This window comes from Muntiacus reevesi, unplaced genomic scaffold, assembly GCF_963930625.1.
Source record: "Muntiacus reevesi unplaced genomic scaffold, mMunRee1.1 SCAFFOLD_205, whole genome shotgun sequence".
NCBI lineage: Eukaryota > Metazoa > Chordata > Mammalia > Artiodactyla > Cervidae > Muntiacus > Muntiacus reevesi.
In genome coordinates, this window is record NW_027077880.1 from 92,830 (window position 1) to 112,000 (window position 19,171).

The following is a 19,171-nucleotide window of genomic DNA, read 5'->3' on the forward strand; positions in this document are numbered from 1 at the left end:
CTGTTGTCTATGGTTGCTTTCTTGCTACAAAGGCAGAGTTGAGTAGTTGCAACAGACCACATGGCTGACAAAGTCTAAGCTACTTACCATACAGCCCTCTAAGAAAAAGACTCTTGACCTAGAAAAACTTTTGTGCACGTTTATAGGATATGGATAAGTATGTTTATCAGAGTTGTTTCAACAGTGAGAAATTATAAATCACCTAAATATATGTCAAGCAGAAAACAGGTAAAGCTACACAGAACTATGTCATCCATGTATTTATAAAACATTACGGCAGCACAGAAGGATAAGTAACTTTCGTTCTACCAATCCCCAACTCCCAGAAAAAGCTCTTATGAATAAGCTGATGTACATTTATCCAACCTTTTCTTACACGCATAGAGGAGAGTAGGGAGCACCATACTATGAGCCCAAATTTGTGTTGAACAAATAAAGAAACAAATAAATAAATAACCAAACTGTTAATGGAGACAGGCAGAGACTAATTCAAATAGGCATGGGCAAGAGTGGATTTTGTTTCAATTTCCCCAAAACTGTTCCACAGTCATTTGTATGTGTTTTATTGGTCATCTGCATTTTCTTTTCAATAAACTGAATGATTACATCCTCTGCCCATATAAAAAGTTGTCTTTTTCTTCTTAGTTTGTAGAATTCTTACAGTACAGGGATATTAAACCTTTCCCCTTGATGTGTCACAAATAGTTTCCCGTATTTTTTTTTCCTGCAGGATGAATGCTTTAAAATTTTACAAAATAAATCCTGTCCCCTCCTATTGCTTTTGAGTTTCCATTCTTAATTAAGATCTCTCTTGTCCTATATTTTCTTCTATTAATTTTATTTTTTACATTTAGATATTTAACTCACCTGTAACTCTTCATGTACAAGATGTGAGGTAGGGATCTAATTTAATTTCTCTACTACTAGATAGGGCTTCCTTGGTGGCTCAGTGGTAAAGAATCTGCCTGCCAATGAAGGAGATGTGGGTTCAATCCCTGGGTCAGGAAGATCCCCTGGAGAAGGAAATGGTGACCCATTCCAGTATTCTTGCCTGAGAAATCCCATGGACAGAGAAGGCTGACGGCCTACAGTTCACAGGGTCACGAAAGAATCGGACACGACTTAGTGACTAAAAAACAACCACCACCAGAAAGGTTCCCAGTTATCATCTATGTTCTCACTGAGTTATTTACCATTCCCCCCCCCCCCCAAACTTGCAACTTCTATCATTAAAAGATTCCAGATTTTCTTACATCTTTTTCTAGTCTCTATTCTGTTCTATTTGCCTATGTCTATTCCTGTGCTATTAATATCATACTGTGATTACTGCAACACCTTTACAGCAAATTTTACCAAATGGTAAGGTAAATCCTCACTCACTATAATTTTCTTAAATACTTTTGGAAATTCTTACTTTACAAACTTAAAAATCATTTTTCCGGGCTCTAAAAAAATTAAGATTATGACTAGAATCATATTATATTTCTATATCAACTTTTTAAAGAAAGACATTATTAGGATATTAAAATCTTCTCACCCAGGGATCTTATTTATTTTTAGCAACAGAGACATCAGTGGTTTAATGGAAGGGGGATCTTACACACCTGAAACAAAGTCCTGGAGTGATACCCTACCATGTGTGACGGATGGCAGGCAGGACACGCAGCAGGCTTCCCTCTTGGGTGGAAGGGGAGAGTGCCAGTTACACAGTGATGTCAGGCTGGCTCATCAGTTGCCAGGGAAAGCCACAGAGGGGGAATGCCCTTCACTGCCCCAGTGATCAGCACAGACAATAGCTGGGGCCAGGGGCAAGTGTGTGGGAAGGTCAGGCTTGTATGCAGGGTGCAGGGGAAGCAGGCATTCACAGGATGTACAGACAGCAAGAGTGGTCTGACTACTCACTTCACTCCTCCATACCCTGCAGGACCTTACAATCTTAGTTGGCCCCTCTTCTGTGATATCCCTGGCATCGCTGCAACCAGATAACACAAATACAATGCAGAGAGCCACACAGGCTTTTCTACTTCTAGGGCCCCATAGTGTGTCCTTTAGCAATTTTATATTTTTCTTCATGTGGTCTGTGTTTGGTATTTTAAAATTTCCTGTCATTATGAAGAGATCATTCTACCCAATTTCCATTTCCAAATGGTAGTCATTGCTAATAGAGAAACCCTAATGTATCTTAACTCCAGCCACCCTACTGAGTTCTCTCATTAGCTGAAAAACTTTTTGGCTCTTCACCATGGTTTTTCTAGGTAGACAACAATGTAGTTTACAAATGACAATTATTTGCTCTCTTCCCTTCTAGTTGGAAAATAGTGCAGTAGTTAAACAATTTGTTTTCTTTCTACCTGAATTAGTGGAACCTCCAAACAAAGTTAAGTAATAGTGATGAGAGCAAGCGGCAAACCATGTTAATGACTGCAAAGGTAATAATCTAATTATTTCTCTATTTTCTCAATCTAATATAATGTTGGCTTCTGTTTCTGGTACATGATTGTTTTTTAAAAAAACTTTCACTCTATTTTTATTTTACTTGGAATTTTTATCCATCTTTTCCTTGCAAAGGAGGTAACACATTTTTTTCTCATGGCCTCAGGCCTTCTTGGAATTCACTTTCATGTTCGTTAGCTGACCATTCTAGTTTTACGTGCTGAGTCACTCAAGCAGAGTTATGAGGGAGAGAATTACTATGGACAATTATTTTCATTATTCCCATTACCTAATTATTAGTGTTTGTAAGAGTTGCATACTACTAATGTAATAATTTAATAACTACCCAAATGGTGGACACTGCAATCGTCTCTCTCTCTCTGTCTTACAGTGTTGTGATGAACAGCATAAAATCCATACTTATATTCTTGCTGCTTTAACTCGACATTCCTGGAGGACATATTCTGAGAGTCTTACAGAATTACTATGTCAGAGGGTACAAACATTTTAACTTTGACAGGTAGTGCTACAGAGTCCTTCAGGACTGTACCAGTTTATTACAACAGGCAGACAACGATGCTTCATATTACAATCTCTCAAAATCTCACCAGTATTACATGACACTAAACTTTAAAGCTTTTGCCAGCCTGATAGGCAGAAAATTAACCAACCAAACAAGAAACCACCACCACAAACAAAAAACAACATTATTGTATGTTACTTTTCCCTGATAACTAGTGACGTTTAAGTATATTTTAACAATGATTTATTAACCACTTGTACTTTTGTGATGGGACTACTCATACCTTCTGATTATTTTCCTCTTTGGTTGTCTTGTTTTCAATTGATTTGTAGGTGCTCCCTGTATATTAGGGATAGTAACTCCTCATATGTACTGCAAATACTTCCATTTTTGCTTTGTGTACAATATCTCTTTAGCCCTAAGCTTAATATATTTCCAGAATAAATGAATGTTTGCTGTATTTATAAAATATGGACTAAAAATTCCTTAGAATATTAACTAGCAAAAGAACACTATATTCCAGAACAAAATTAAAATGAATACATCTGCACATATCTGGACAAAATGGCCAAGAAAGAACTCAAGTTAACCTGTTCTAGAGTAAGCTGTCTGGAATATACTTATTTATATTTATACATTAATACAGACATTTTCATATCAACATCTCATTTCTTAAGAACCTCTAAAAGCAAACACATTAACAGATATAGAAAAACATGTATACAGTATTCCATAAATTCACATTCTAAAAACGTAAATTCATATAAACCAGAGTAAAATTTCTCATAGTTTTTCTATCAACAAACAAAATCTGCCTGGTATTTTAAAATAATTTCATGAAAACACCAACTGTTACAAATACTAAATCTGTATTAATTGTATCATATAATTTAAAGTATCTTTGGAAATTCATTATATATTCTTGATTCCATACCACTTATATGGTGATAAATACCTTCTCCCAATATGTAACTTATCTTTTCACCTTTTTATTTTCTTCTTTTGGCCGTGCCATTTTGGCTTGCGGGATCTTAGTTCTCTGACCACAGACTGAACTCAGGGCCTGGCAGTAACAGCACTGAGTCCAAACAAATGGACAGACAGGGAATTCCCAAACATGCTTTTTCCCCTTTTCATTTTCTTTAAGGTACCTAATATAAGATAAATTCTTAATTTTAAAATAGTAGAATTTTACCAGTCTTTATAATTAGTCTAATGTCTTAAGAAATCCTTTCTTATGCCAATATTCTTTCTTTACATAGTTGAGGGTAGAAACATGAGAATGTTCTCCATTCAATTTGTTTCTCTTCCCAAGGTTCTTTTTATATGTTTCTCTCCTCGAATGAGACTTTCCTTTTTTCATTACACAAACACAGAAGTAAAAATCTCAAAGGATAACTGAAGTTAGCTAGCAACTAATAAGATGACCAGAATTGAATTCTTCTTCCCTCTTATAATTCCAAGGCATAGCAGAACAGTATCCGAGAATTGAAATATGAAGGCAGAATTATGTGAATACTGGTTATGCTTCCCAGCAGCCATAGTAAACTATTCTTATTTTGAACTAGTGCCAAAGTAAAGATAGACTTTAAAAAATCTTTAAGAATAAAACTTAACCAAAGTTAACAGAGCTGTAATTCATTAGATTCTTCATAGAAATCTAGCTACTACTGTTTCATAGTTTAATAATAAATATGTTACCTGTGCTCGTTTTTCCATATCCTGGCAACTACCTAGTTGTTCTTCCATTGCAACTCTGATTTGCCTTGCCTCGTATTCCAACTGCCTTCTGGTCATATCTGTTTGTAAGGAAAACTAAAACCACAAGTAAAATGGAAATGTTAATATCTTGTGTTTATCAGTAAAAATAAAAAAGCATATAAGTATCCATAAAGAAAATGAATAAACAAATACATAAGTTATCATAAGAAAGTTATTTTTTACTCTAAGAAGTCCTAAAACTTGATGATCACTGCTAGGCTCAGCCTGGCTTTCTGATGTGAAGTGAAGAGTTGAAACACTTTTACTGCCCCACAGTCACAAATAGTTTTAATTAAATTGTACTAGCTCTTTAAAATATATATATTTATCCAGTTAAGGTAAGCCTATTTTCAGTTACCTTACAATTCTTCTGCCCTGAAGAAGCACTACTTTGAACTGTTAAAAATTAGAATATTAATGTGGACAAAATAGAAAAATCAAGGATCAGGTCCATCATCCTTAAGTTTATACCTCACTTCAGGATTCTTATGTACATGGAGACTAAATAGAGAGAACTTTCCCACATGTAAAATAAAGAAGACAGAATAAAGAAAAGCTTTTATATAAAAATAAATTGCAAGATAACACAAACTTTTTGGTAAAAATATAAATATGAACCAAAGTTGAAACAAACCAAAAAAAGTACTTCTTCATGGAGTGGGTGTTAGTGCATTCAAAACTTTATTAGCCCTCTTAACTACAATTCCAGATGTTGTGGTAACTGCTAGGTATAAAAAATGAAAAAAGGAGAAGGCAAAGAAACTTACAAAGACATGCTCCAAGGCTAAAAGAACAGCTGGACAAAATAATGAGTGACAGTTATAACAGACCACGAAGGGAATAAGGAAGTGCTGTAGATTCTTCATGCTCTGTAAGTCCAATAAAAAGCTGCATGTGGGCAATTCCCTGGAGGTCCAGGGGTTAGGACTCCACACACTCACTGTCAAGGGTGAAGGTCTGATCCCTGATCAGAAACTAAGATCCTACATACACATACATACACACACACACACACACACACACACACAGACAAAAGCTGCATGTGTATGTGTCTGACTCAGAATAGCATTCTGTAGGCCTAAGAATCCCAAAATGTGTTGTCAGGTTAAGTTAGAGAAGCTTTCACCCTTTCCCCTTGCAATATACAGACGACATATGCAGGATGCGTTCCTATAGGCATATCCACATTATGTGTTGCAACACAGTTGAAATAGTCTCCATGCTGTGAGTCATGTTATAACTACACTTATTTGTCCTCCACTTCCAAAAATCCCTTGTGCAAAAGGTTGAAGATGACACATTATATTACAATAACGTGGTTTATATTTGATGTTTTAAGCAATGCCTGGTAACCTGATAAGTATTTCTATATGAAAGCATTCTTAACCTGCCTTCCCAATATAAAATAAAAATTTTGTGAATTTAAAAATATTTATGAAATATAAGCAATTTACATTTGCTAATGTTGCTTAATGGTCTATAATGTCTTACATATCCTCTTAAATAAATGTGACTGACTATATGGTAAATTAATATGGGAATGAGCTGACAACTGATCTTTGTTTCAGGTATTAACCAATTGCTCTTGAACTGTTTCATACACAACTGCATGCAGACAGCTAGACTCTAAATACTGTACATTTTAATTACCAAAGTGAATGTTAAGCAAAACAGTGCTTTAATATTAAGAGCAACGATCCCTCCAAACCCTACTGAGTTCCTAATCCTCATATGTCCACACTCTCTATGAACTGTTCTTTCACTTGTGGTGTCTCCTTAGCTCCCAAAATGATGTTAACGACATTGTCAGGAAGGGAGATTCTTTCCCTCTCACAACCTGGATAAGTTTGTGCTCAGGAGGCTGACCACTGAAGTTTCTAGTTCTAGCTCCCGCCAGACAATGCCCACCCACGCAGGAATGTGATTAACTGCGTGTTCTGGAAAAGGTTTTTCCTTCATTGTTACTTTTTCTTTTATAATGTCCTCTCAAAACTATTAGAAAATGAAAAATCTAAGCTAAGAGTGGAAGATTAATTTTAACTGGCCTATTTCTAAAAAATTGTTTTAAAATTTATGGGTAACAGTTAAAATAAAGTCTTATTTAAAATTATTAATGTATTTCAGAAATGTTCTTATACGTGTCACCCCATGAATAGAACAGTTGACTTGGAGAGCTTGGGTGGGGAGGGAGAGGCTGACACAATTAAGTTATTTTTTACATAGTTATATTAGCAAAACAAACAACTTTTAGTGCTTGCAAAAAGCTCTAACATCTGTGCCAACAGCTACTGTCATTTACAATAACTAGAATAGGACTCAGGTTATCTCAAAGATACTTTCACTGCAAAAACCATCTGGCACAAGTCCTGTAATATAGTTCAAAAAACAGACAGATGGTAATAAACATTTCTACAGAGTATCTTTGGTAATTCAACACGTCAAATAATAAAACACCTAGTTGAATCCTGAATCTTTTAGTTTTATCATCTCTACATACAAAATTCATTGACTATATATTTATGTTGAAGTTGGATAAAACATATTACAGTTTACAAATAACTATATAGTTATAAACTTATATACACTTTCAGATATAAAAATAAGTTATTTTGTCAAGTTACTTACATTTTCAGTTAAAGGAAGGCTATCTGTTCTTTTAGTGAGATTCTGAAGTTGAGCATAATACCAGTCTTTTTCCTTTTCTTCTTTGTCAAGGTCAGCAAGAAGCAATGATCTGTTTTTCAAAAAAAAGTTAAGTTTACACAATGCTAATATGGAGCACATAACAGCAACTCTCATAAGCTATAACTGTAATGTTTTCTATTTAAAGTAATATAATAAATAAGTGAGAATTTTACTAATTTTAGATTTCTGAAGGTGGGACTTAGATTACAGTCATTAAAATTTGAATATTAAAAGTTTTAAACTTTTTCAGCTAAATAAGATGGCAACCATTCTTACTAGAATATTTACATTTCAACCAAATGCTTTCTTCACATTTAGAGTCTACGAATTTGATGTTGGTATACAGTTAAAAGTATAGATTTAATAAAACTCAAATATAAGAATAAAAAGTATAATAAAGGAGCAAAGAAAAGCAGTAATTATGCAAAAAATAAATTTAGAGTATAGGGAACTATTGCACGTAGCTTTCAGCTTCTTATTAGTCAAAATAAGAAATATATTATCACTGTGTGGTAACAGGAGGTTGTTCTGAGGGAGAGAGACATTTTCTTAGGCTTGGAATCTGAAGATGAACTTGTTACATAATTTCTGACAACCCAATCGATGATGTCCTCAATAACAACCTATATCAATATTCTATATCAATACTCCGTATCTGATCAATATAAACATAAATGCAAAATAAAGGGTTAAGAGGAAAAAATCAGTAGGTACAAGAAGTATATATGATCTATGTCCTTTTTTGTGACTCCTTCCCTAAGCGACCACTATTATTCTCTTATATTTATTTCCAGAGACATTCTATAAAAATGAAAGAATATATGTGTACATATGTACATGTACATTTTAAAACATAAATAATAGCATATTATTATCTGTGCTGTCTTATAACTTTTTACCACTTAAAAGTCTATCTTGGAGATCATTCTTGTACCAGAATATAAAAAGGTCCTATGTGGTTTTTTGCTAGCTGCAAAGATATTTATGAATCCATAAAAGAATAAATAATAACTGGTTCTATGTTAGAGGGCATTTAGGGTCTTTCTAATCTTTTGCTATTATAAACAGTGCTTCATTGAATATACTTATATATAACTTCATTGTACAAATATGCAAGCATGTGTAGATGACAAATTCCTAGGATATGTAAACTTTTAACTTACTGTCCTTACTAGATATTGTACCAATTTATGCTTCTGCCACCTTTGACAATATAAATGCTTCATCAAACCTTTTAGATTCTTTTACATTTCTAGGGTTTAAAAAATGGTATATCATTATGGACTTCCTTGTTTTCAGCCACACTGCACAGCTTGTGGGATCTTAGTTTCCAGACCATGGATGGAACCCCAGCTCATGGCATTAGAAGTGCGGAGTCCTAACCACTGGACCAAAAGGGAATTCCCTATCACTATGGGTTTGTTTGTTGTTTTTTTTTTTTCACTATAGTTTTAATTTGATTTCTTTTAGTATAGGTAAGTGTAAGCATTTTTCCAAGTTTAAAACCCATTTTTATTTCCTTTTCTGTGACTTTTTCTTATTTATAGGACCTCTTCTGTATTAAGAATGATAGTACTCTGTCAGTTATAAATACATTTTCTCAGTGAATCACTTGAATATGAGGATATTTTTTATTACAGCTTCTGGGCTTCACTCTTACCGAGTCATTCCCCACTCTGACTCTGTTATTAATACTTTAAAATTCTATTTGATTGTATTTTCTTGATGAATAAGTATGCATGTATGTGGAAGGTTCTACTCTTGCTAAACTTTCCATTCTTTACTGAGAAGCAACTTAAAAAATAAGAATAAGCCTTCACTTTTTGCTGTGGCAACCTCAGTAGTGGGGGAATTCATGGGAAGAAGCCAGCTCCTGGTTACGATGTGCCAACCTGGGGCAGAGGTGCTGACCAATGAGAAGCTGCCCTCTCCCTTCCATTTTTGACAACAGGAGCAGGAGAAAGCAGTGCAGAAATCCTGAACCCCTTCCACAGGCTGGGTATTACCACTAGCAAAAACATGAGATCTGATCCTATTTTTTTAATGATCCCTGGTGAGCACCTGCAGGACCCACCAGGACCAAGGCAAGGGAACAAGGGACAGAGGGAGATGCTATTTCTTCTGATTAATCTTCAATAAATTGGCCTATTTAATCAAGATCTGGTGCTAAAAGTGCTCAAATGAATAAGCTAATTTTAGTGATGGTACTGGAGTGAGAAAAACGTTAAGGAGAATAGGGCCAAGTTGTTGCTATCAAGTTTTAAGACTGAACTCTGGCAAAATACTCTTGGGAAGCCAAAGTCAAGAGCCAACATGGTAACAAGTGGCTAACTGATAGGAACTGATCTTATAACTCAAATCACTGTATTTAAGGCTCAAAACTGAAACAAGGCACAGACTCAGAAGCTGGTGGGTCTTTGTTGTTTAGCATATTGAAGGCGTATTTAGTGACTGTCAACAGTCTTCTTTAAAATGTAAATGTTAGCTAGGAAGTTAGACATAAACAAGGGGAGGCCTGGCTGAAAGGGATGCAAACTGATCTCTGACCTCCATCCCAGACACACCCATGAGAGCTCACAGATGCTACAAAATAACCACAGAGACTTTTCAACACATGGGCCCTGGGCACACAGTGGACAGAAAACCACCATAGGGACTTCTCCAAGTAACTTTAGGCAGTTAGGGGACCATTAAGGGCTCATGAATATTCTACATCTAATTATAAGATGGCATTAGGCGAAGACACATGGGAAGGCATAAACAACACAGCCTGCTGTTATATAACTTGAAACTGTCAATCGGCCTTGAATGTTTGACCATTTGCATTCCTCTCATTGATTGGTGGCGGGTACAAGCCCTACTCTGCACCAGGCATGGCCAAAAGGAGGAGACTGGACACATAAAAGAGGACCAAGAGGGATCCACAGGGAAGATGAGGAGGGCTCCTTTGGGAGTATCTTACTAATAAAAGGTCTGTCCGCTTGAGCTGAACTGAGCTGTAACTTGCCTGATGTTCTATACCTTTTGGTCCATTGCTCCAAATTTTTGCTGCACAAGGAAGATAAATAAACTGATCTGACATAAATTTCAAGTCTTCTTAGTCCTCTAGCTAACTCAGGATCATCTAGAAGAACATGGCACATGTATCAGGCATTTAAATATTTGTTAAAAAGTATTACTGGCTAATGTGACAATAACTATTTGGGTGTATCAGACAAGAGTACTAAGGAGTTTTTAAAAAATATCTAATTTCATCCTCACAACATCTTTTAACTGGAAAACTGAGGTTCAAAAAGGTCATGGAGCTTCCCTGGCTGCAGAGCGGTTAAGAATCCTCCTGCCAGTGCAGGGACTCAGGTCTGACCCCTGGTCCTGGAAGATCCCACATGCCCAGAGGGTAACTAAGCCCACGCGTCACAACCACTGAAGCCTGTGCTCCCTAGAGCCCGTGTGGCAGAACAAGACCCCATTCTCTGCAACTAGAGAAAGCACCTGTGCAGCAAGGAATACCCAACACAGTCAAAAACAAAAATAAATTAAGAAAAAAAAAAGGGTATGCATCTGGGCTTGAGTTCTGGCTTGAGTGTTTTCTAACACTTACGTCACTTAAACTTACTGTATCTATAGGTAATACAGAGAACAAGGAAAAAAAGATACAGAGATAGTTCTCTGACTTAAGGGATGTCTAGAAAGAAAGAACAGAAAAACAGAGGGGGTAAAATCATCAAAGAAATAACAGAATTTTCAAAAGTTGAAGAAAATAAATTTCCAGATCAAAAGGGCACAGTGAGTAGTATCCAGTATGATGAATCAAGAAAACACATATCAAGGTACTCTAAAAACTTCAGAAAAATGACTTCCTGCAAAGGAACGTGAATTAAGACTGATATGCAATTTCTCATCAGTGACACTGATTATAAAGAAGGAAAATGAGTTTGAGCCTAGACCTAGCCAAACTATCATTCAAGTACAAGAGCAAAACACAGATTTTGTCCCATAAACAAGGGCTAAATCTACCTTCAAACAACGGTGGGAGCCAGGAGGACACAGGGTATTGACAACTACATACACACACACTCTTTGTGAATAAAATTAGGCCTTTATCACATAAAGCAAAGTAAGTTCTTAGGAAAACTGGCATGCTCACATGCCTCTTGACAGAGTTCAAAGGGGACAAAGCGATGGAAGAATGTACACTCCAATTAGCTTCTGGTTTTTCAGGACACTGTTTCCTAGACTCTCAGAAAGAGTCCTGGTTCAAGATATGAAACAGAGATTCACTGAAACTCAAGAGATTAAAGAAAGCTTAACACTATTTCTGGCCCATGATTATTGTTATTTTTAGAGATGTACACATCTAAAACCAGAGAGAAAGTAGTAAAAGGTCTTTTGCCTCTCAATGAGATATGCTGGGTATTTTCCATATGTTAATATCCATTGTTCATAACTCCACAAGGTAGAACCATATTCCTATTTTACAGAAGGAAATGACACAAAAATTTAAAGACTTGACCAAGATCCCAGAGAATTTATACATTTGGACATTTATGCAAATTAACATTTATACATTTGAGTATTTCTTGAAAGTCTAATAGAACTTTTAGGAATATCAATATAATATGGTATTAATCATGCAAAAGGAATTTATAATCTCATAGGACGTACAAAAATACTTGACCAAGTGCTTGGTAACTATATATTCTGATACTTGTAGTGTGATGATTTTAACTTCAAGAAGAAAAGAATTAACACACTAGCTCTTAGAAAGGAGAACTGATTCTCTATCAGGCAACATTTTTTTAAGAAACCAAAACTGATAAATTGCTTCATTTGTGACTCCTTGAAATAGGTCTTTAATAATGGAAACCAGTCACCTTATACTGAATCTGGTAGTCATTTAATTCATTTGAAAAGATAACCAAAAAGTCAATCAAAACGCATTACATATTTTAGCCACTGTGATTATGCATACTATTCGTACATTATTCACTGTACAGAGCATCTGAGCACTGGAGTCCCAAGAAGCTGCCTCCTTCACGTTTTCAGGTGTAAGGTAAGGACGCCCAGTAATTCATCACTCTGAGACAATGAATGGAAAATGCTCTCTAAGTGCTGCTTGTGATCCTCCAACACACGCTTCATAACTCCTATTCTGTATTGCCACAAAACGACAAAATCTAGCAAAAATTGGAGCATAAAAGTTTACTACTTAATGAAGAAATGTTACCTCTCTTTTTCAAGTTCTTCTAAATAACCGGTATTTTCTCTGCTTCCATTTACAAACCCTCTTCATGGAAATGAACCCATAGGAACGGGACTGCACTCACCTGAGTGACTAGATACAGATCCTTCTCGGCTTCCGTAAGAATGGAGGGACATTTTTGGACCGTAGTTTCACTCCAGGGAAATTACTGCTATCTAAGTTAAGTTCTAAATAAAATACAGACAAGTTTTTAATAAAACAACTGCTTTAAGTGATCTAAAATATTGCTAATGTATTATATTATCTTTTAATAATGAAACCTTAGGTTCACATTTAGCCCTCAAATTTTAAACCATTTTATAATTGAAATACATTATATATATATCACATAAAGTATGCAGGAGTACTAAATTATTGCAGTTATTGAGCAGCAGATCTATACAGGGACAGAAGAAATCCTTATCTCAAATGCTGATGACCAGAAAAGTTCACTGACTACTGGTTCTAAAACAGAAACGTCCTGAAAAAAAAAAAAAAAAAAAAAAAAACACCAGGTCAAAGCACTTATAAAAGGGTACATTTGTGGTGGTGACCATCTTGCAATATACACAAATATTGGGTCATTAAAAAATAAAAAGTGTTCACCTTTTGGTTTAGAGGCCTGCAACTATAGATTTCTATCAGAGAAAGCCACAAATGTATATGAGTGAATGAACAATTATTTATGAACAGAATAGCTAAACTTTCCCTCCAAGATAGCTTGAGTCAGTCTGGTGGGGAAAAAGTATGTTAAAGAAAAATTAGACAGAATGTGCTTTCTTAGATTCCTACTAAGTAATAATATATTTGGGGATCCAAAAGTAATTTCTCTGCCCATCTTCAATTACAATTAAAACTTACTGATTTGACATTTGAATTTTTAAGTGATAAAACAAGAAAGACATTCTTTTAAAATTCTATTTAAAATGGCTTAAAATCAGTGTTGTGTGTATATAAGTGCAAAGATAAAGCACTTCTATTCTGAATGGAACAAAGAAGGGCACTGACTCCTTCAAATGAAGCAATGGGTCCAGTCTATAGCATAAAGCTTAATAAAGGCCTACTTAATGACTGGCAAAAGAGCAATGCGTTTTAGAAAGAGCTGAAAATTGTCAAGAAAGGTATCTAAAATAGTTTATTTAAAGGCAGTTAAATGTTATAACTGAAAAAATGACAAGCAAATAGACTTTTTACGTATTTGTACTTTAAAAATTACATCCTAATGCATGAGGCTAAGAAAATCCAACACCAACATTCTAATCAAGAGAAGCTGTATTTGGACACACACACCTAAAGCTGACAACTGGAGCTTAAAAAAATTACTTTAAAACACTTTTTAAAAATTTACCTTTAAGACGCTCTAATAAATCAATCTGTCCAGAAGAAGCCATAACTTCATCTTCAATACTTCCTTGTAGTTGTTTAAGTACTTCCTGTAAAAAAGAACACAGTATCTCAATATGATGAAATTCTAAATGACTTTTTGAAGATATGATTTTAACTTTCTTGGCATTTAGGTCTGCTGGGGGAAAAAAGTTATTTCAGATCTATCTGAAAACATATAAAATGCAAAGTACTTTACATATATTACCTATTACTAATTATAAATAATAAATTACAGCCCAACAACAACAGTGATACTTTGTGGTGATGGTGATTACAAATAGTCTCCATACAGTATACACGGAATAGTTAAGATATTTGTAACTTCTGAAATAACATAACAAGGTGGATTACTCTCATTTTTCAGACAGACCAACTGAGACTCAAAAGATTTGCTGAAGACAGAAAAACTAAGCTTGTACCAACATGGCCATGAAAGACAGCAAATTAACACATTTAACACCCCAATAAATACCAAGCAGTTATATACTAAATTTATATACATTCTACTACATTGATTTATACTCAGCAGTTAAGTGACTGTATGCTGTCTCCTGACTTTTGGTCCATTGCTTCCTTTCCCATCTAAAGCCTTCTCTCAACAAATTTTTGTCAGAGGAGGTCAAAAACTTTCACTTTCTACTAGTTTTTCTGTATATTCCTTAACAATAATTTATACATATTTTTACATTTTACATATTCTGAGTCATCCCACTCTAGTTCACAGCAAAATCTTTGCTGGCCAAGTAGGATTCCAAATGCAAAACAATGTATTTGAACAGTTACAATCCTATAGCTATGGGCAGTGTTCCTCTATGTGAAAAAGGATCCATAAATAGATTGAAAAGAAAATCTGTCAAAAAGAGTAAATATAGTAAAGACTATGTCAGTGGTTTACCTTGATAGTGACATTAGAAGCATTAAGAAAAGAATTCCTATGTTAACAATAAGAAATAGCCTGTGACCTTAATGATCTGACCTTCAAATAAAGACCATGTTGGAAGTTAAAAGGCTTAGATAAGTAGATGTGGGAACGTGGAGGTGACTGTTATTTATAGTCAGAAATTGTGTCAGTGTATCACAACTGTAGGATAGGAAATAAATTTGCACAGGGATGTCTTTCTTGAATGAATGTAGATTACTATAAACATCAGGACACAATTCTCTTCCACAAAGTTTGAGAATTACCACTGAAAACTACCTGCAGTTTTCAGGATCCTGGGTCTCCTTCCATCCACTGCAGCTTGTAATTCAAAGATCTTTTAATCTTATCCTATTTCTTACAATTCTCAGGCTCACAATTCAACAGCTACCTTTCTCAAGGAACTATCAGTGGTATGCATTCTAGGCTTAATATCTCTTATTAGCCATCTCTTCTCTATTTTTATGTCATTATCCTGACTATTGACCCCACCAAAACTACTAAAATAATCTCCTAAATGGTCCTACCTTGCATAGAACTAACAGATTAATAAGACTTTTAAAGCACAGCTCTGATCAGGTCTTTCTTTATAGATGATCCTTCTCTACAGCCTATCATCAAGGTGTTAACAGTGAGTATTCTATAGAAGTTGGGATTACAAGCAATTTTTGTTTTTGGTTTCCTCATTTTAAAACAACAGATATTATCAAAACAAATACTGTTTTCAGAAAAAGTACAAGCATTTAAGAATTCAAAAGCAACAATTAAAAGAAATCCCTGTATATGTCATAGGACATATACTTAATTTTTGAAAATTATATGTCATAGTATATATGTCATAGGACATATACTTAATTTTTGAAAATTAATGGCACATTATTGGTTTTTAAAAAACATATTAAAAAGAAGGAAAAATTAAAATAACACCAACAACAGAAATGAAAAGGCGATGTACAACAATAAAGGATTAAATAAATTTATGGCATTAGCCGAACAACGGCATATTATACATCTGTGAAAATACTATAAAATACTTAATGACATGAAATGATAGCTATATTAAATTAAAAAGCATGCTGCAAAATATGATCCCATTGAATGCATGCTTGCATAAAATGCAGAGAGAAAAATATACACATTATCAAAGGTTACCAACATTAAAAAAATGTTTTTAAATGGGTGAGCTTGATCTCTTTCTGTCTGTATTTCCTAAATTTTAAAGATAGTGAATATACATAACTTGTAAGTTTTAAGTTTCTGTGCATATGGCTAGAAGTCTATTGATAAAAGCAATAACCATAAAGTAAATAAAATTATGGAAATTTATAAAGTTTAGAAAATTAAAATTTCAAAGCATCTATCTTGGAAAAGCTACTTATTCCAATGTGTTCTCTTAAATTATTCTTGTAAATTCTGAGTTATGAATCTCAAAAATACGCAGTTAATTTATAGATCCAGTTACTTTGTCTCAAGATGACACCACCCAGCATGACTACATTACTATTTTCTTGTGAACAGTTTGTGTCTATTCCATAATAAAAATTAAGCTCATTTCTTTTCTGTTTTACTGAGACAGAACATACATGTGAAAAGCACGCCAATCTTAAATTTCTTATATAATCCAAGTATCCATGTAATTGCCACCCAGGGAAGACACAAAACATTTCCAGTATCACAGAAGGTTCCCTTTTGCCCCTTATCAATCAGTATTCATTCTCCAGAAGTAATCAGTACTCTGATTTTTGTTATCAGTTAGTTGGCCTCCTTGTGAATTGCATATAAATGAAATTATACAGTATACAGCCTTTTGTGTCTCGTGGTTTTTGCTCATCAAAATCTCTATGACACTCATCCATGCTGTTGTATGTATCAGTTATTTAATACTGTGTAGTTGTCCACTGTATGAATAGATCTCCACTGATACATCCCTTATCCTTTTGATGGGCATTTGGGTTGTTGCCAGTTTGGAGGCTATTGTGAAGAATGCTACTATGTACGTTCTTGCACTTATCTCCAGGTGGACACACGTACTCACTTCTCTTGAATATATATCTGGAGGTTTAAACCCTGAGTCACAGTGATTAAAAGAAACTGCTGAGTGGTTTTTCAAAGTGTTTGTGCCATTTTATACTCCTACCAGCAAGGTTTAAGTTTGAGTCTTCTTAATTATAGGTTCCAATTCTCTGTTGAGATTTTCTGACTCTTTATCCACTTAATCCATCATTTTTATCAAAACATTTAAAATAATTATGTTAAAATCCTTGACTGTTACTTGCTTACAACATGTGGATCATCTTGGGATTTGCTTCTATTAACTATTTGTTCTGTTGGTTATCAGTCATTTTCCTATTTCTTTGTATTTCTTGTAACTTTTAACCGTATGCCAGTCATTATACATACAAGAGCAGGAAAGACTTGAGATTAGAGTTTCCCTTACAGAGTTTGCCCTTTCCACCACTGGGGTCTGATTTCCTTCAACCAATAACTGAAAATGGGTTGCAGATGCAGTTTAAGTGAAATTCATATGAGATTCCCTAATAGCTCAGTTGGTGAAGAATCTGCCTGCAATGTGGGAGACCTGGGTTCGATCCCTGGGTTGGGAAGATCCCCTGGAGAAGGGAAAGGTTACCCACTCCAGTATTCTGGCCTGGAGAATTCCATGGACTGGATAGTCCATGGGGTTGCAAAGGGTTGGACATGACTGAACGACTTTCGCTTTCACATCTGATTTGGTTTGCTGAGTTCTCTGAATGTATCTCTTCTCTTACACTGAGACTGAGACCTGCTTTAGCAGGACACTGCCTCTTAGTGATCTGCTTCCTAGTCCTCCCGGGCATCTTCCCCCCAACAAGACTCAGCTAACACCCCATGCATTTGGAGAGAATGTGAGACACTAGTCATACACTTGGAGCCCTGCTAAATGTCAATGCTTTGCACATGTCCACGTCTTTGCCCAACGGTTTCCTTCCTCCAGTGGAGTCTCAATGCCTGTGTCAATGATTAATTATCGGTGTGTTACAGAATCAGTAAATACCCCTGGGGAAGAAAATTACTGGTGATCTCAGCTCATCTAGAAAGGACTCTTTCCTCTTAGGAATTTTAGTTAGTATAGTTCTTGATGATTTCACAGTTCTCCAATGTCTTTAAAAGAATGGTTTTTGTTTTTATCCAGTGTTTTCTAATTGCTGCGGTAGGGCTGATCAATTGCTTGGGGTTGCATACTGAATACAGCCTAAAAAGAAGTCCTTAATTTCAAAGAGGTTTTTAAAAGATGCAGCACAACTACAAAGCAATTCCAAACAAAATATTTCAAAAAATGTTTTGAGAAATGACAGTTTTTAAAATAAATATGTAATTTTAAAGGAGAGAATATTCATTTGTATTTATAAATTCTGGAAGTTTGGTTTTAAAAAATTAATCATATAATCAAACATTATTTTTAAAAAGTTAAGATTTTAGAAACATGAGAGAATTAATTATTACAGACAAATATACTGTGGTCATATAAGTGAATAGAAAATATGAATGAGTAACTGTGTCATTTCAAGGGAGTTTTCAACTTGATCCACTTCTGTTTTCCTCACTATGTCACAGTTACTGATATTTTTTATTACTAGATAAAAGTATACTTGGTAATTAAATCTTCAAAATAAATTATGAACTGTGCCAATTTGAATTTTTACTTCTCATTTTTTTCTTACACTCTGAAAATACAAGATACTCTCCATATACATGGTTTTATAGTTAAAACAATTTATAAATACTTCATTTTGCTAAAATACAAGAGATATAAATGGTTGGTTAATATTTTACCTAGATATATTTTTCTACACCATGCCATCTTTCAATTTAAATGCTTCATACTTCACCATATTTTGGAGAAGAAAATGGCAACCAATCCAGTCCTCCTGCCTGAAGAATTCCGTGGACAGAGGAGCGGGACAGGTGCAGTCCATGGAGTCACAGAGAGTCGGATACGACCGTGCAACTAACTTAATTTTTCACCATATTTATCATGCTGCGATGCTCAGCATTTTAAAGTAAATCACATTGACTTCCTGCCCTGGAGTAAGAAGTATACTATATAATTTCCCTTAAGTTTAGCTATAATTGCTGCATTCTTATTCTAAATCCCACAAAATCTGCAGTTTATTTTAATCACAGAAGCATCAAGTATATCCATAAATGTAGAGAATAATGTAATGAACTCCTATGTATCCTC

General features: G+C 34.8%; 1 long non-coding RNA gene across 1 annotated transcript in view; it reads right to left on the reverse strand.

Moving 5' to 3' along the window:
- LOC136155207 (uncharacterized) overlaps positions 1 to 4,710 on the reverse strand; it is a 30,797-nt gene extending 26,087 nt beyond the window's left edge. Inside the window, exon 1 of the long non-coding RNA XR_010660721.1 lies at positions 4,658 to 4,710. This is a non-coding gene — a long non-coding RNA (uncharacterized lncRNA). The remainder of the gene's footprint in view (positions 1 to 4,657) is intronic.
- Between the last annotated feature and the right edge of the window lie 14,461 nt (positions 4,711 to 19,171).